Source organism: Cherax quadricarinatus, chromosome 71 (assembly GCF_038502225.1).
Source record: "Cherax quadricarinatus isolate ZL_2023a chromosome 71, ASM3850222v1, whole genome shotgun sequence".
In the NCBI taxonomy this organism is placed as follows: Eukaryota; Metazoa; Arthropoda; class Malacostraca; order Decapoda; family Parastacidae; genus Cherax; species Cherax quadricarinatus.
The window spans coordinates 14,288,283-14,305,985 of NC_091362.1; the positions used below are offsets into that span (position 1 = coordinate 14,288,283).

The window sequence follows — 17,703 nt, forward strand, 5'->3', positions numbered from 1 at the left end:
ATTAAATTTCAATACAAGTCTCGTGTAAAGAAGAAATCTTGAGAACGATATAAACATTATATATATATATATATATATATATATATATATATATATATATATATATATATATATATATATATATATATAAAGTATAAATTTTTGTTTTTATGTGAGAATGTGTTGACATTTTAAAGCTTATTATAAATTCATTAAATTGCATTGTGTACAAACGCCGTATTTAGCAATTCACATGTAGCCCAATAGTTTTTAAATCAAATTTTATTTTATTAAAAATCTCGGATTTTGTGTATTAAAAAAAATTTTTGAGAATCACTCTCGGTGCATATCAGAAAAGGTCAGTTCACACTCTGATAAAATATCAGTACAGAAACTTCTGATAAGCCATTTTTTTTTTTTTGGCTTATTTCTGTTTTTATGTAATGGAGCTAGGCAGTGAAAATCTCCAAAATATTGAGCTCTATAAAAAACGGATTTTTACATCAAGAACTTTTTCAGGTACTCCTTTTTTGTACGATGCCCTGGATGCCACTGACATCCGCTGTCTACCTTCTGAATTATGTTCTCCTCTGCTGCCCTCCACCTGCCTTCCACTTTATCCTTGACTTATAAATCTAGATATACACGATAGTCCTTAATCTAGGTAGAAGCTAGCTTCAGTGTGGGTTTCTAAGTCTTCTGTAATCTGTCTCTCCCATGTACTCCCAATCACATGCACACCAACCTCTGCCTTTCTCCGTCTGTCGTCCACCTATGCCCATTCATATCCTCCTCTCCTGCCATAAGTAAGTAAGTTTATTCAGGTATACACAAATACAGTTGCATAGAATTATCATACATAGCAGCATATGTGTAGAGAACCTGGGACAACCCAAGAAAAGTCATTCCTGCTCTCCGTCCCCTGCCCAACTCATGGTAATGCTTACCTGATAGCACACCTTCCAGACTTGAAGCATACCAGCCTCCCTGCTACCCTAACAGTTTACTCTCATCCTAACATCACCAGCATACCAGCCTCCCTGCTGTCCTAACATAGTTTACTCTCACACGTTCACCAGCATACCAGCCTCCCTGCTACCCTAACATAGTTTACTCTCACCCTAACATCACCAGCATACCAGCCTCCCTGCTACCCTAACATGGTTTACTCTCACCCGAATATCACCAGCATACCAGCCTCCCTGCTACCCTAACATAGTTTACTCTCACCCGAATATCACCAGCATACCAGCCTCCCTGCTACCCTAAGAGTTTACTCTCACCCGAATATCACCAGCATACCAGCCTCCCTGCTACCCTAACAGTTTACTCTCACCCGAATATCACCAGCATACCAGCCTCCCTGCTACCCTAACAGTTTACTCTCACCCGAATATCACCAGCATACCAGCCTCCCTGCTACCCTGACAGTTTACTCTCACCCGAATATCACCAGCATACCAGCCTCCCTGCTACCCTAAGAGTTTACTCTCACCCGAATATCACCAGCATACCAGCCTCCCTGCTACCCTAAGAGTTTACTCTCACCCGAATATCACCAGCATACCAGCCTCCCTGCTACCCTAAGAGTTTACTCTCACCCTAACATCACCAGCATACCAGCCTCCCTGCTACCCTAACAGTTTACTCTCACCCGAATATCACCAGCATACCAGCCTCCCTGCTACCCTAAGAGTTTACTCTCACCCGAATATCACCAGCATACCAGCCTCCCTGCTACCCTAAGAGTTTACTCTCACCCGAATATCACCAGCATACCAGCCTCCCTGCTACCCTAAGAGTTTACTCTCACCCGAATATCACCAGCATACCAGCCTCCCTGCTACCCTAACAGTTTACTCTCACCCGAATATCACCAGCATACCAGCCTCCCTGCTACCCTAAGAGTTTACTCTCACCCGAACATCAGCATACCAGCCTCCCTGCTACCCTAACAGTTTACTCTCACCCGAATATCACCAGCATACCAGCCTCCCTGCTACCCTAACAGTTTACTCTCACCCGAATATCACCAGCATACCAGCCTCCCTGCTACCCTAACAGTTTACTCTCACCCGAATATCACCAGCATACCAGCCTCCCTGCTACCCTAACAGTTTACTCTCACCCGAACATCACCAGCATACCAGCCTCCCTGCTACCCTGACAGTTTACTCTCACCCGAATATCACCAGCATACCAGCCTCCCTGCTACCCTGACAGTTTACTCTCACCCGAATATCACCAGCATACCAGCCTCCCTGCTACCCTAAGAGTTTACTCTCACCCGAATATCACCAGCATACCAGCCTCCCTGCTACCCTAAGAGTTTACTCTCACCCGAATATCACCAGCATACCAGCCTCCCTGCTACCCTAAGAGTTTACTCTCACCCTAACATCACCAGCATACCAGCCTCCCTGCTACCCTAAGAGTTTACTCTCACCCGAATATCACCAGCATACCAGCCTCCCTGCTACCCTAAGAGTTTACTCTCACCCGAATATCACCAGCATACCAGCCTCCCTGCTACCCTAAGAGTTTACTCTCACCCGAATATCACCAGCATACCAGCCTCCCTGCTACCCTAAGAGTTTACTCTCACCCGAATATCACCAGCATACCAGCCTCCCTGCTACCCTAACAGTTTACTCTCACCCGAATATCACCAGCATACCAGCCTCCCTGCTACCCTAAGAGTTTACTCTCACCCGAACATCAGCATACCAGCCTCCCTGCTACCCTAACAGTTTACTCTCACCCGAATATCACAAGCATACCAGCCTCCCTGCTACCCTAACAGTTTACTCTCACCCGAATATCACCAGCATACCAGCCTCCCTGCTACCCTAACAGTTTACTCTCACCCGAACATCACCAGCATACCAGCCTCCCTGCTACCCTAACAGTTTACTCTCACCCGAATATCACCAGCATACCAGCCTCCCTGCTACCCTAACAGTTTACTCTCACCCGAATATCACCAGCATACCAGCCTCCCTGCTACCCTAAGAGTTTACTCTCACCCTAACATCACCAGCATACCAGCCTCCCTGCTACCCTAAGAGTTTACTCTCACCCGAATATCACCAGCATACCAGCCTCCCTGCTACCCTAAGAGTTTACTCTCACCCTAACATCACCAGCATACCAGCCTCCCTGCTACCCTAAGAGTTTACTCTCACCCGAATATCACCAGCATACCAGCCTCCCTGCTACCCTAAGAGTTTACTCTCACCCGAATATCACCAGCATACCAGCCTCCCTGCTACCCTAAGAGTTTACTCTCACCCGAATATCACCAGCATACCAGCCTCCCTGCTACCCTAAGAGTTTACTCTCACCCGAATATCACCAGCATACCAGCCTCCCTGCTACCCTAACAGTTTACTCTCACCCGAATATCACCAGCATACCAGCCTCCCTGCTACCCTAAGAGTTTACTCTCACCCGAACATCAGCATACCAGCCTCCCTGCTACCCTAACAGTTTACTCTCACCCGAATATCACCAGCATACCAGCCTCCCTGCTACCCTAACAGTTTACTCTCACCCGAATATCACCAGCATACCAGCCTCCCTGCTACCCTAACAGTTTACTCTCACCCGAATATCACCAGCATACCAGCCTCCCTGCTACCCTAACAGTTTACTCTCACCCGAATATCACCAGCATACCAGCCTCCCTGCTACCCTAACAGTTTACTCTCACCCGAACATCACCAGCATACCAGCCTCCCTGCTACCCTAACAGTTTACTCTCACCCGAACATCACCAGCATACCAGCCTCCCTGCTACCCTAACAGTTTACTCTCACCCGAACATCACCAGCATACCAGCCTCCCTGCTACCCTAACAGTTTACTCTCACCCGAACATCACCAGCATACCAGCCTCCCTGCTACCCTAACAGTTTACTCTCACCCGAACATCACCAGCATACCAGCCTCCCTGCTACCCTAACAGTTTACTCTCACCCGAACATCACCACCCTATCAAACTAAAAATGCGATCTGATAACTTCGGCATACACCAGAAATACATTATATCTGTAGTTGAAAGATTCCACAGAACGTAACGCAGGAACGATATCCCTAAAATCTTAGGGCAAAGTATCGTTAAATCTACGATATACAATACCGACCAGCTGAGGACACATGTGCAGCACATGTGTATCTTTACTGTCGAGATGTACACATGTGCTGAATATGTGTTTCGTTCATCGTTGTACAGTTTAGTGATGATGAATTATTTTCCAAAAGCAAGTTGAGATTTGTGTATATATATAAACTATGTGCACTCATAATCAATATTATTATTAATAATATTATTAATATTATTGCTAATATTATTGGTATTATTATTGCTGTTATTATTATTATTATTTATATTATTGCTAATATTATTGATATTATTGCTATTATTATTATTATTGCTAATATTATTATTGCTTTTATTGCTATTACTATTTTTGCTACAATTGCTATTATTTTTATTACTTTTATTATTATTATTATTATTATTATTATTATTATTATTATTATTATTATTATTATTATTATTATTGGTGTCAGTCTTGATTTTTCATGTATATAAAACAAGGAACATGAAACAAGTTTCAGAAGAAGCTTTCATTGAGACAATGATTCCCTGCGAGCAGCGTTTCATCAGGGCGAAACGTTGTGTGGTGTCTTTTCACTACGAAGACGCTTATAATTAAGGTGTGAAGGTTGGTTGTAAGGTCACTGCTGAGTACAAGGAGTGTTTAAAAGTCATTCAGAGTGAAAGGCAGAAGAACGGGTATTAATACGAGTGCCACTCTCAAAGAGGCAGAAGAATGGGTATTAATACGAGTGCCACTCTCAAAGAGGCAGAAGAATGGGTATTAATACGAGTGCCACTCTCAAAGAGGCAGAAGAACGGGTATTAATACGAGTGCCACTCTCAAAGAGGCAGAAGAATGGGTATTAATACGAGTGCCACTCTCAAAGAGGCAGAAGAACGGGTATTAATACGAGTGCCACTCTCAAAGAGGCAGAAGAACGGGTATTAATACGAGTGCCACTCTCAAAGAGGCAGAAGAACGGGTATTAATACGAGTGCCACTCTCAAAGAGGCAGAAGAAAGAGGCAGAAGAACGGGTATTAATACGAGTGCCACTCTCAAAGAGGCAGAAGAACGGGTATTAATACGAGTGCCACTCTCAAAGAGGCAGAAGAACGGGTATTAATACGAGTGCCACTCTCAAAGAGGCAGAAGAACGGGTATTAATACGAGTGCCACTCTCAAAGAGGCAGAAGAACGGGTATTAATACGAGTGCCACTCTCAAAGAGGCAGAAGAACGGGTATTAATACGAGTGCCACTCTCAAAGAGGCAGAAGAACGGGTATTAATACGAGTGCCACTCTCAAAGAGGCAGAAGAACGGGTATTAATACGAGTGCCACTCTCAAAGAGGCAGAAGAACGGGTATTAATACGAGTGCCACTCTCAAAGAGGCAGAAGAACGGGTATTAATACGAGTGCCACTCTCAAAGAGGCAGAAGAACGGGTATTAATACGAGTGCCACTCTCAAAGAGGCAGAAGAACGGGTATTAATACGAGTGCCACTCTCAAAGAGGCAGAAGAACGGGTATTAATACGAGTGCCACTCTCAAAGAGGCAGAAGAACGGGTATTAATACGAGTGCCACTCTCAAAGAGGCAGAAGAACGGGTATTAATACGAGTGCCACTCTCAAAGAGGCAGAAGAACGGGTATTAATACGAGTGCCACTCTCAAAGAGGCAGAAGAACGGGTATTAATACGAGTGCCACTCTCAAAGAGGCAGAAGAACGGGTATTAATACGAGTGCCACTCTCAAAGAGGCAGAAGAACGGGTATTAATACGAGTGCCACTCTCAAAGAGGCAGAAGAACGGGTATTAATACGAGTGCCACTCTCAAAGAGGCAGAGGAACAAGAGTTAATACGAGTGCCACTCTGAAAATAGGAGCCACGTCCGTGTTAAAACAATGACACTACCAGCCTCACCAAGGCCAAGGTGACAGTAGCCATCGGTACACACAAGCTGAATCATCCACGGAGTGGAGATAAAACCCACTGTGTGGGCGAAACGTAGTCAATAAAGGATCACATTATACTTGTGTTTACGAGTCCACGGAGTAAAGATCAATACCACAACAAAACACGTGACACTAAGGTTTTTCCGCATGAACTTAGACCTTAAGATTTTTTTGTTTTTCTTTCGTCCCGAGGCCTGGTCACAGACCGGGCCGAGTGGGCGCTGACCCCCAAAACCCTCTCCAGGTATACTCCAGGTATTCGCTAACAGTGGCGGGGTATAAAACCATCGAACTATGTAATAAGAGCAAATTCGTGACTTAAAACTCGCTATTGACTTGAAGTCGAAGTCTGAAACTGTAATATAAAAAATATTTAAGGGAGAATAGTGACCGGTTAAGTGGTACTCAACTGAAATATTTTAAGAAAAGGGAGAATAGTGATCGGTTAAGTGGTAATAAACTGAAATATTTTAAGAAAAGGGAGAATAGTGATCGGTTAAGTAGTACTCAACTGAAATATTTTAAGGGAGAATAGTGACCGGTTAATGTGGTACTCAACTGAAATATTTTAAGGGAGAATAGTGACCGGTTAATGTGGTACTCAACTGAAATATTTTAAGAAAAGGGAGAATAGTGATCGGTTAAGTGGTAATAAACTGAAATATTTTAAGAAAAGGGAGAATAGTGATCGGTTAAGTGGTACTCAACTGAATATTTTAAGGGAGAATAGTGACCGGTTAAGTGGTACTCAAATGAAATATTTTAAGGGAGAATAGTGACCGGTTAAGTGGTACACAACTGAAATATTTTAAGGGAGAATAGTGACCGGTTAAGTGGTACTCAAATGAAATATTTTAAGAAAAGAGAGAATAGTGATCAGTTAAGTGGTAATAAACTGAAATATTTTATTTTAAGGGGAGAATATAGGGTAATAAAGTGGTACATCACTCAAAGTGCAAACAAAAGTCTCTCTCTTGTTAGGTTAAAAAGTGACGATTGTGATATACCCATCAAGTAGGGTGCTCTTCTGCATACGAAGAGCTCTTGATCCGAGGAGTTGGATCAGTCCTCGTTGCCTCCCTTCAAGGGCGTGATATTATATAATGATTGGAATGATTCTAATAAGTTAGCATTTTCTTAACTTTCAATATTATTAAATTTACATTTTTTTATTTCACTTCGGAAGGGGGGGGGAGGGGGAGGGGGGGTTGATGCATTGAGAATTTTGTTCCAAGGAACTGGAGCTACGTTTCTCTTCAGCGGATCGAAACTAATTTCTCCCCATTCGACAGTAGTAGCATTACCCTTGCTGATTTAACGCTTTCAAATTAATGTAATAATAATGATAATGATAATGTTAATAACATTATTAATAAAATTTTACTATTACGAATAATATTAATAAATACTACTGCTATTACTGTTAATACTAATATTACTACTAATAATATTATTAAAATTCTACTACTACTATTAATAGATTCCATAATAGTCCAGCATCTTTTCTGTCTTCTTATTACTATTGTTAAACGCTGCATAATAATAATAATAATAATAATAATAATATATTAGCATTATATAATAATAATTATAATAATAATAATAATAATTTGATCTTAAAGCTATATTAACAGTTTTTAAAACTTATAAGTAATTTTATTTAGATAATCACGTTTATTTCAGTGTTAGTGTTTCTTTTAATTGAAGTTCTTTACTGATGTCAATCTTTATTACTCAAGATTCCTAATAAAACTTAATGAAATCTCTGCGATCTGTTTGGCAGAATATATTTCCTCTCTCTCTCTGTATATATATATATATATATATATATATATATATATATATATATATATATATATATATATATATATATATATATATATATATATATATATATATATATATATATATATATATATATATATATATATATATATATATATGCAATAAGATCACAGTAAACAGGTGATTTCAGAATATGCAAAACAATCACTGTGAAAAAATAGTGAAATTCCAAGCGCTTTCGTGACTACTCACATTATCAAGGAACTGTGAAAGTAAAGCATCAAAGGAAGGTATATAAGGGGTCTAGCCAACACCTCACTATCAGATCCCACAACAGTTAAACACCTGACGCGCGACTCATAATAAAGGGAACACTGCAGCAGGCCCGCCGGCCCAACTAGACAGGTCCTTCACACAACCTACCAACAAACTATTCTACCCAAGAAATAAGAAATTTTAAAAATATTATTTGTCCAGTGTATTATTAAATTCTTCCCAAATTCTATTAATTATAAATGGATCTAATTTATATAAACCAAAGGAAATATTCATATTATTGTCAAAACTGCTTTTTATGAAACAAGATTCAATTATATTCCTGTCGACCATAGACTTGCTTGATACTACTTTCTCAACTTTTTGAAAATCAATTGGATGGTTAAAATCTCTTACATGAATAAATAGAGCATTGGAATCTTGTCCAGTTCTAATGCTTTATTTATGTTGTTTTAATCTTAGTTCGAGATTTTTACCAGTTTGACTGTAATAAACTTTATCGCAAATTTTACAAGGAATCTTATAGACACATCCATCAGCATTTTGGGGGGAATTCTTTATCAAAAGTTTTTTTACTGTATCAAGATTTTTGAATACAACTTTAATATTAAAAGTCTTAAGAAGAGAAGGCATATCAACCAAGTTTTCATGGTAAGGGAGAACCAACATATTTTTAGTTGAATAAGGCTGGTTGTCTCTTTTTGGATTGTAAAAAGTATTTCTAGCAACTTTAAAAGATTTATCAATTACATTTCTTGGGTATTTTAAATCATTACCTATTTCATAAATTTTGGATATTTCCTCACATATGAACTCTGGACTACAAATTCGTAAAGCTCTCAAAAACATTGATGAGAAAACAGACAGTTTAACTCTATCTTGATGCGAGGAATAATAGTGGACATAGGAACAGTTATTTGTAGGTTTTCTGTAAATTTTAAATTTGAATTCATTACTACCCTTAGTAATTAAAACAGCTAGAAAAGGCAATGAGTTATTTTCTTCAAACTCAACAGTAAAGTTTATAGAATGCCAAGGAAATGGTGTATATCAACATTTTTGGGCATAAGACACAAAATATCATCAACATATCTGAACCATTTAGCTCTATTAGGGAGGATTGTGTTAAGTAACCTTGTTTCAAAAAATTCCATGTATAGGTTACTAAGAACAGGTGAAAGAGGATTTCCCATTGCCATACCAAACTTCTGAGTGTAAAACTTATCATTAAATACAAATTTTACATCAACAATGCAAAGTTTAATAAGTTTAATGATAATAGGAACTGGCAATGGTAAATCATAGTTAACGAGTTCTTCAGGTAAGAAACTTAATAAATCATCAACAGGAACTTTTGTAAACAAGGAAGTAACATCAAAACTAACCATGTTAAAATCATTTAAGTCAGTCAAGGAGGTTAATTTATCAACTAAATCTATGTTGTTTTTAACATTAAAGTTAGAAATTTTGCCAACAATAGGGCTTAAAATATCAACAAGCCATTTGGATAATTTATATGAAACTGACCCTATTGGTTGATATGCCTTCTCTTCTTAAGACTTTTAATATTAAAATTGTATTCAAAAAACTTGATACAGTAAAAAACTTTTGATAAAGAATTCCCCCCAAAATGCTGATGGATGTGTCTATAAGATTCCTTGTAAAATTTGCGATAAAGTTTATTACGGTCAAACTGGTAAAAATCTCGAAGATTAAAACATAAATATAGCATTAGAATTGGACAAGATTCCAATGCTCTATTTATTCATGTAAGATATTTTAACTATCCAATTGATTTTCAAAAAGTTAAGAAAGTAGTATCAAGCAAGTCCATGGTCGACAGGAATATAATTGAATCTTGTTTCATAAAAAGCAGTTTTGACAATAATATGAATATTTCCTTTGGTTTATATAAATTACATCCATTTATAATTAATAGAATTTGGGAAGAATTTAATAATACACTGGACAAATAATATTTTTAAAATTTCTTATTTCTTGGGTAGAATAGTTTGTTGGTAGGTTGTGTGAAGGACCTGTCTAGTTGGGCCGGCGGGCCTGCTGCAGTGTTCCCTTTCTTATGAGTCGCGCGTCAGGTGTTTAACTGTTGTGGGATCTGATAGTGAGGTGTTGGCTAGACCCCTTATATACCTTCCTTTGATGCTTTACTTTCATAGTTCCTTGATAATGTGAGTAGTCACGAAAGCGCTTGAAATTTCTCTATTTTTTCACAGTGGTCGTTTTGCATATTCTGAAATCACCTGTTTACTGTGATCTTATTGCAAATATATATATATATATATATATATATATATATATATATATATATATATATATATATATATATATATATACATACATACATAATCATTGTCTCCCAAAGTATATGGAAGAAAATGATATCTTCAATATAAGGGGCACTGATATCTTCAACGTTTAAATCATTAGATTTTCGAAGATTGCAATAAAAAATCTGATATATAACACATTGGAATTTCATTTTTAAGTTAACAAAAATGTTTAGACGATCCGTGTCTTGGTGCGATATTCTGTGTAACAGTTACACAGTGGGAATATAAGCTTTGCTATGTTTTCCCTGTCATATTCCATCACACGGGACGGTCATATTGTGTTGATATGTGTCAGCCTAAGCTAGGAGACTGCAGTATAGTGCCAGCCTAAGCTAGGAGACTGCAGTATAGTGCCAGCCTAAGCTAGGAGACTGCAGTATAGTGCCAGCCTAAGCTAGGAGACTGCAGTATAGTGCCAGCCTAAGCTAGGAGACTGCAGTATAGTGCCAGCCTAAGCTGAGAGACCACACTATAATATTAATCTGAGCTGGTAGACTACAGTATAGTGTCAGCCTCAGCTGGGAAACTACACTACAGTGTCAGCCTGAGCTGGAAGACTATAGTATAGTGTCAGCCTGAGCTGGGAGACTACAGTATAGTGTCAGCCTGAGCTGGAAGACTATAGTATAGTGTCAGCCTGAGCTGGGAGACTACAGTACAGTGTCAACCTTAAGGTCCAACAGTCATGGCAGCCTCAGGGTTTTCGTTCCAGCAGAGCTGGAGTTACAATCACCTGGAAATTACCACAAAGAAGACACGACACAAATTACAGGACAACGTTTCCCTCAGTGCAGAGCTTTATCTACTCATGATAAAGCTCTACACAGAGCGAAACGTCAAAATAAGGGCTCGTTTCACAACCTGTGTATACGTCTCCATACGTATAAGTAACGTAACGTTTTATTCTAGATAAAACTGAACATAATTCTTCCCCAGAGTAAAAAAAAAAATATATGAATGATTTAATTTATGCTTGGGCACAAGAATATATTTCAGTGATAGCTTTTAAAATTATTAGTCTGGCTCCAAGAATATTATTCACTATGAAAAGTAAACGAAGGAATAACAACACAATTTGCATATATATTCAATCGAAAATTAACGTGTGATATATACATTATATATATATATATATATATATATATATATATATATATATATATATATATATATATATATATATATATATATGTCGTGCCGAATAGGCAGAACTTGCGATCTTGGCTTAAATAGCAACGCTCATCTTGCCATATAGGACAAGTGAAAATTTGTGTATGCAATAATTTCACCAAAATCATTCTGAACCTAACGAAAAAAATATATTTCACTGTGTTTGTTTAGTATTAAATTATTGTAAACAAATCTAAAATATATTTAGTTGGGTTAGGCTAAAATAAATTGCGCTTGTTATGATAAGGTTAGGTAAGTTTTCTAAGATTCTTTTGGTGCAAAATTAAAATTTTTTACATTAACATTAATTAAAAATATATATCTTTAAACGTATAAAAGAAAATTTCAGAAAGGACTTAATTTTAAATGAGTTCTTGCTAATTGACCAGTTTTACATATTCGGCACGACATATATATATATATATATATATATATATATATATATATATATATATATATATATATATATATATATATGCAAAACAACCACTCTGAAAGAATAGAGAAATTCCAAGCGCTTTCGTGACTACTCACATTATCAAGGAACTTGATAATGTGAGTAGTCACGAAAGCGCTTGGAATTTCTCTATTCTTTCAGAGTGGTTGTTTTGCATATTCTGAAATCACCTGTTTACTGTGATCTTATTGCATATATATATATATATATATATATATATATATATATATATATATATATATATATATATATATATATATATATATATATTATATATATATATATATATATATATATATATATATATAAATTTCTTTTAATTATATATTTTTTGAAAATTGCAATGATCAGTGTATAATCTATCATTATTGTATAGTAATACAATAATGATAGATTAATATATCAAGTTTGATATACAGTACCGACTAGTAGATAAATTAGACAAAGGTACAACAGTTTGGAATCCTTATTTCCGAAACGTTTCACCCACACCGCAGGCTTCTTCAGTCAAATACACATGTGAGTAAATGTGGAGGTGAACACTTCTGAGGGATGGGGACTGACCACCTCAAACTACTTCTCCAAGGATGACGGACTGATGACATCAACTCCCTACTGCTACTGTTGTCTATACATTTAGTCACCTCTGTAGACGACTGAAAAAAAAGAACTAGACACTTGAGCAACATCTGGGTATCTTTATTTGTAGACGTTCAGCCATCCAGTGGCTTTATCAATACAATACAATGACATAATGTGAAGAATGTAGACCTTTATACATACAATATATAAGCAACATTCTTCCTGGCTGTGCTCCAGAGTCTTCAAGACTTCGGTGTTCTTCAACTCCTAGACTGAGGGACTGTTTACCTCGTCTTTTGTATATAGTTCTGTCTTCTCATTATGTTTTTGTATTGATGAAGTCACTGGATGGCGAAACATCTACAAATAAGCATTCTCAGATGTTGCACATGTGTCTCATTCTTCATCTTGTCGGTACTGTATATTATTCATGTACGACTGAGCAAGCCTACTATGCAGGCGAAATGCTTCGGTAATAATGATGCCTAAAATATGGGAACCATAACCACACACAGACTATTTCATGTTCTCACTTACTCACAATTAACAAAAATTATTATTTATTTTTATTATCACACCGGCCGATTCCCACCAAGGCAGGGTGGCCCGAAAAAGAAAAACTTTCACCATCATTCACTCCATCACTGTCTTGCCAGAAGGGTGCTTTACACTACAGTTTTTAAACTGCAACATTAACACCCCTCCTTCAGAGTGCAGGCACTGTACTTCCCATCTCCAGGACTCAAGTCCGGCCTGCCGGTTTCCCTGAACCCCTTCATAAATGTTACTTTGCTCACACTCCAACAGCACGTCAAGTATTAAAAACCATTTGTCTCCATTCACTCCTATCAAACACGCTCACGCATGCCTGCTGGAAGTCCAAGCCCCTCGCACACAAAACCTCCTTTACCCCCTCCCTCCAACCTTTCCTAGGCCGACCCCTATCCCGCCTTCCTTCCACTACAGACTGATACACTCTTGCAGTCATTCTGTTTCGCTCCATTCTCTCTACATGTCCGAACCACCTCAACAACCCTTCTTCAGCCCTCTGGACAACAGTTTTGGTAATCCCGCACCTCCTCCTAACTTCCAAACTACGAATTCTCTGATATTATATTCACACCACACATTGCCCTCAGACATGACATCTCCACTGCCTCCAGCCTTCTCCTCGCTGCAACATTCATCACCCATGCTTCACACCCATATAAGAGCGTTGGTAAAACTATACTCTCATACATTCCCCTCTTTGCCTCCAAGGACAAAGTTCTTTGTGTCCACAGACTCCTAAGTGCACCACTCACCCTTTTTCCCTCATCAATTCTATGATTCACCTCATCTTTCATAGACATCCGCTGACACGTCCACTCCCAAATATCTGAATACATTCACCTCCTCCATACCTCATAACCTTACTCTTTCCTGTATTCACTTTTAATTTTCTTCTTTTGCACACCCTACCAAATTCATCCACCAATCTGCAACTTTTCTTCAGAATCTCCCAAGAGCACAGTGTCATCAGCAAAGAGCAACTGTGACAACTCCCAATTTATGTGTGATTATCTTTTAACTCCACGCCTCTTGCCAAGACCCTCGCATTTACTTCTCTTACAACCCCATCTATAAATATATTAAACAACCACGGTGACATCACACATCCTTGTCTAAGGCCTACTTTTACTGGGAAATAATTTCCCTCTTTCCTACATACTCTAACTTGAGCCTCACTATCCTCGTAAAAACTCTTCACTGCTTTCAGTAACCGTGTTACCAAAGAAGACAAATGTGCAACTATTGTGATATTTTATTGTGGCAACGTTTCGCTCTCCAGGAGTTTGGCAAAGCTCTTGGAGAGCCACAATAAAATGTCACACTGCCAGTAAATCTGAATTATTTAAAAAAATGAGATCCCCGGTGTAGGCTCATTTAGGCTGAAAGCCTAAATGAGCCTACACCGGGGCTATTATATATATATATATATATATATATATATATATATATATATATATATATATATATATATATATATATATATATATATATATATATATATATATATATATATATATGTCACCTGTTCACACCAAACAAGGATATTTTAAGCTCTAATGTAAGGATTAATGTGATATTCTCAGCATATATACGCTGAGAGATATACCTACACCTCTCGGTGTATATCCCTTGTGCTCTCTTGTACAATATTTGACCAGTTTTATCAAGGAATATATTGGAAAAAGACAGGTTTTTTTGACACGGACGCAATTTTTGTTGTCACTTACGTGATTTTATTTACTTAAGTGATTTTATTCATGAGAATTGTTGGTTAGAAAACAAGGAGTGTTTCGTGTAAATTGAATATTGAATTAAGTGGAATAGTCGAATTGTGTGACCTTGGTGACGCACCACTGACACCTGCACAGGTAAGCCAGTGTGACCATGGTGACACACCACTGACACCTGCACAGGTAAGCCAGTGTGACCATGGTGACACACCACTGACACCTGCACAGGTAAGCCAGTGTGACCATGGTGACGCACCAGTGACACCAGCACAGGTAAGCCAGTGTGACCATGGTGACGCACCACTGACACCTGCACAGGTAAGCCAGTGTGACCATGGTGACACACCACTGACACCTGCACAGGTAAGCCAGTGTGACCATGGTGACGCACCAGTGACACCAGCACAGGTAAGCCAGTGTGACCATGGTGACACACCACTGACACCAGCACAGGTGCCAGTGTGACCATGGTGACAGACACCAGCACAGGTAAGCCAGTGTGACCATGGTGACACACCACTGACACCAGCACAGGTAAGCCAGTGTGACCATGGTGACGCACCACTGACACCAGCACAGGTAAGCCAGTGTGACCATGGTGATGCACCACTGACACCAGCACAGGTAAGCCAGTGTGACCATGGTGATGCACCACTGACACCAGCACAGGTAAGCCAGTGTGACCATGGTGACGCACCACTGACACCAGCACAGGTAAGCCAGTGTGACCATGGTGACACACCAGTGACACCAGCACAGGTAAGCCAGTGTGACCATGGTGACACACCACTGACACCAGCACAGGTAAGTCAGTGTGACCATGGTGACGCACCAGTGACACCAGCACAGGTAAGTCCTGTGTGACCATGGTGACACCACTGATACCAGCACAGGTAAGCCAGTGTGACCATGGTGACATACCAGTGACACCAGCACAGGTAAGTCAGTGTGACCATGGTGACGCACCAGTGACACCAGCACAGGTAAGTCCTGTGTGACCATGGTAACGCACCACTGACACCAGCACAGGTAAGCCAGTGTGACCATGGTGACGCATCAGTGACACCAGCACAGGTAAGCCAGTGTGACCATGGTGACACACCAGTGACACCAGCACAGGTAAGCCAGTGTGACCATGGTGACACCACTGACACCAGCACAGGTAAGCCAGTGTGACCATGGTGACGCACCACTGACACCTGCACAGGTAAGCCAGTGTGACCATGGTGACGCACCAGTGACACCAGCACAGGTAAGCCAGTGTGACCATGGTGACACACCACTGACACCAGCACAGGTAAGCCAGTGTGACCATGGTGACGCACCACTGACACCAGCACAGGTAAGCCAGTGTGACCATGGTGACGCACCACTGACACCAGCACAGGTAAGCCAGTGTGACCATGGTGACACCACTGACACCAGCACAGGTAAGCCAGTGTGGCCATGGTGACACACCAGTGACACCAGCACAGGTAAGCCAGTGGTCATAGTTACTGTAGTCTACCATAGTGTCAGCATCACACTGGTAGAGATTTAACACTATATATTTATTTAATCCACCTGTGTGATGGCAGATGACAGGAAACAAGCTAACTTTAGTTTCCATTACGTGACTGTCGTTTGCAATAGGGTAGCAACACACTGCTAATGTCTCCATTTTTTACAAAAACATCTGTGAACAGCTCGTCTCATGACAAGCACACCTGGCAGGTGTTTTTTTTTTCAAGACGAATAAACCAGCACGTTTTTCCCATCAATTTTAATAACATTCTTGAAGTTATTAATATTCCGCGAAAGTGTTTGACGCTAAATATATTATTTACAAACGGGTGACATATTACAAGTCATTCATAATATCTCATCAGTCACTGCAGATTCTAAGGTGTATTTGAACTGTCTTGGCTCATTTTGTTTGCTAGTGTGAGGTGAATATTTAATTGTATTCATTTTAGGCAGATGAGATCAGTTTACTAAAATTCCCAAGTTGACGATATTAGTCTCCTCAAGTCTATGTAGAAGACATATATTGTGATGGAAGAAAACTAGAATAACATATATATATATATATATATATATATATATATATATATATATATATATATATATATATATATATATATATATATATATATATATATATATATATATATATATATATATATATGTGCAATAAGATCACAGTAAACAGGTGATTTCAGAATATGCAAAACAACCACTTTGAAAGAATAGAGAAATTCCAAGCGTGTGTTTTTATTAGTCCATACATGTAACAGCAATTTCAATAAAACAATAAAACTTCTACTGAAAGGCAAAGATGAATTAGTCAAACAATTTACTTACACTAATCCATCTTTGCCTTACATGTATGGACTAATAAAAACACACAAACCAGGGAATCCAGTCAGACCAATTATTAGCTCCATAGGGTCAGTTTCATATAAATTATCCAAATGGCTTGTTGATATTTTAAGCCCTATTATTGGCAAAATTTCTAACTTTAATGTTAAAAACAACAGACTTGGTTGATAAATTAAGCTCCTTGACTGACTTAAATGATTTTAACATGGTTAGTTTTGATGTTACTTCCTTGTTTACGAAAGTTCCTGTTGATGATTTATTAAGTTTCTTATCTGAAGAACTCGTTAACTATGATTTACCATTGCCAGTTCCTACTATCATTAAACTTATTAAACTTTGCATTGTTGATGCAAAATTTGTATTTAATGATAAGTTTTACACTCAGAAGTTTGGTAT

General features: G+C 38.7%; 1 protein-coding gene and 1 long non-coding RNA gene across 2 annotated transcripts in view; one reads left to right on the forward strand and one right to left on the reverse strand.

The window, feature by feature from the left end:
• Positions 1 to 17,703, reverse strand: part of parvin (beta-parvin) — a 92,947-nt gene that overhangs the window by 59,212 nt on the left and 16,032 nt on the right. The window lies entirely within an intron of this gene.
• The window catches only part of LOC138854821 (uncharacterized), a 65,083-nt gene that overhangs the window by 1,474 nt on the left and 45,906 nt on the right, over positions 1 to 17,703 (forward strand). The gene's annotated exons all lie outside the window — the stretch shown is intronic.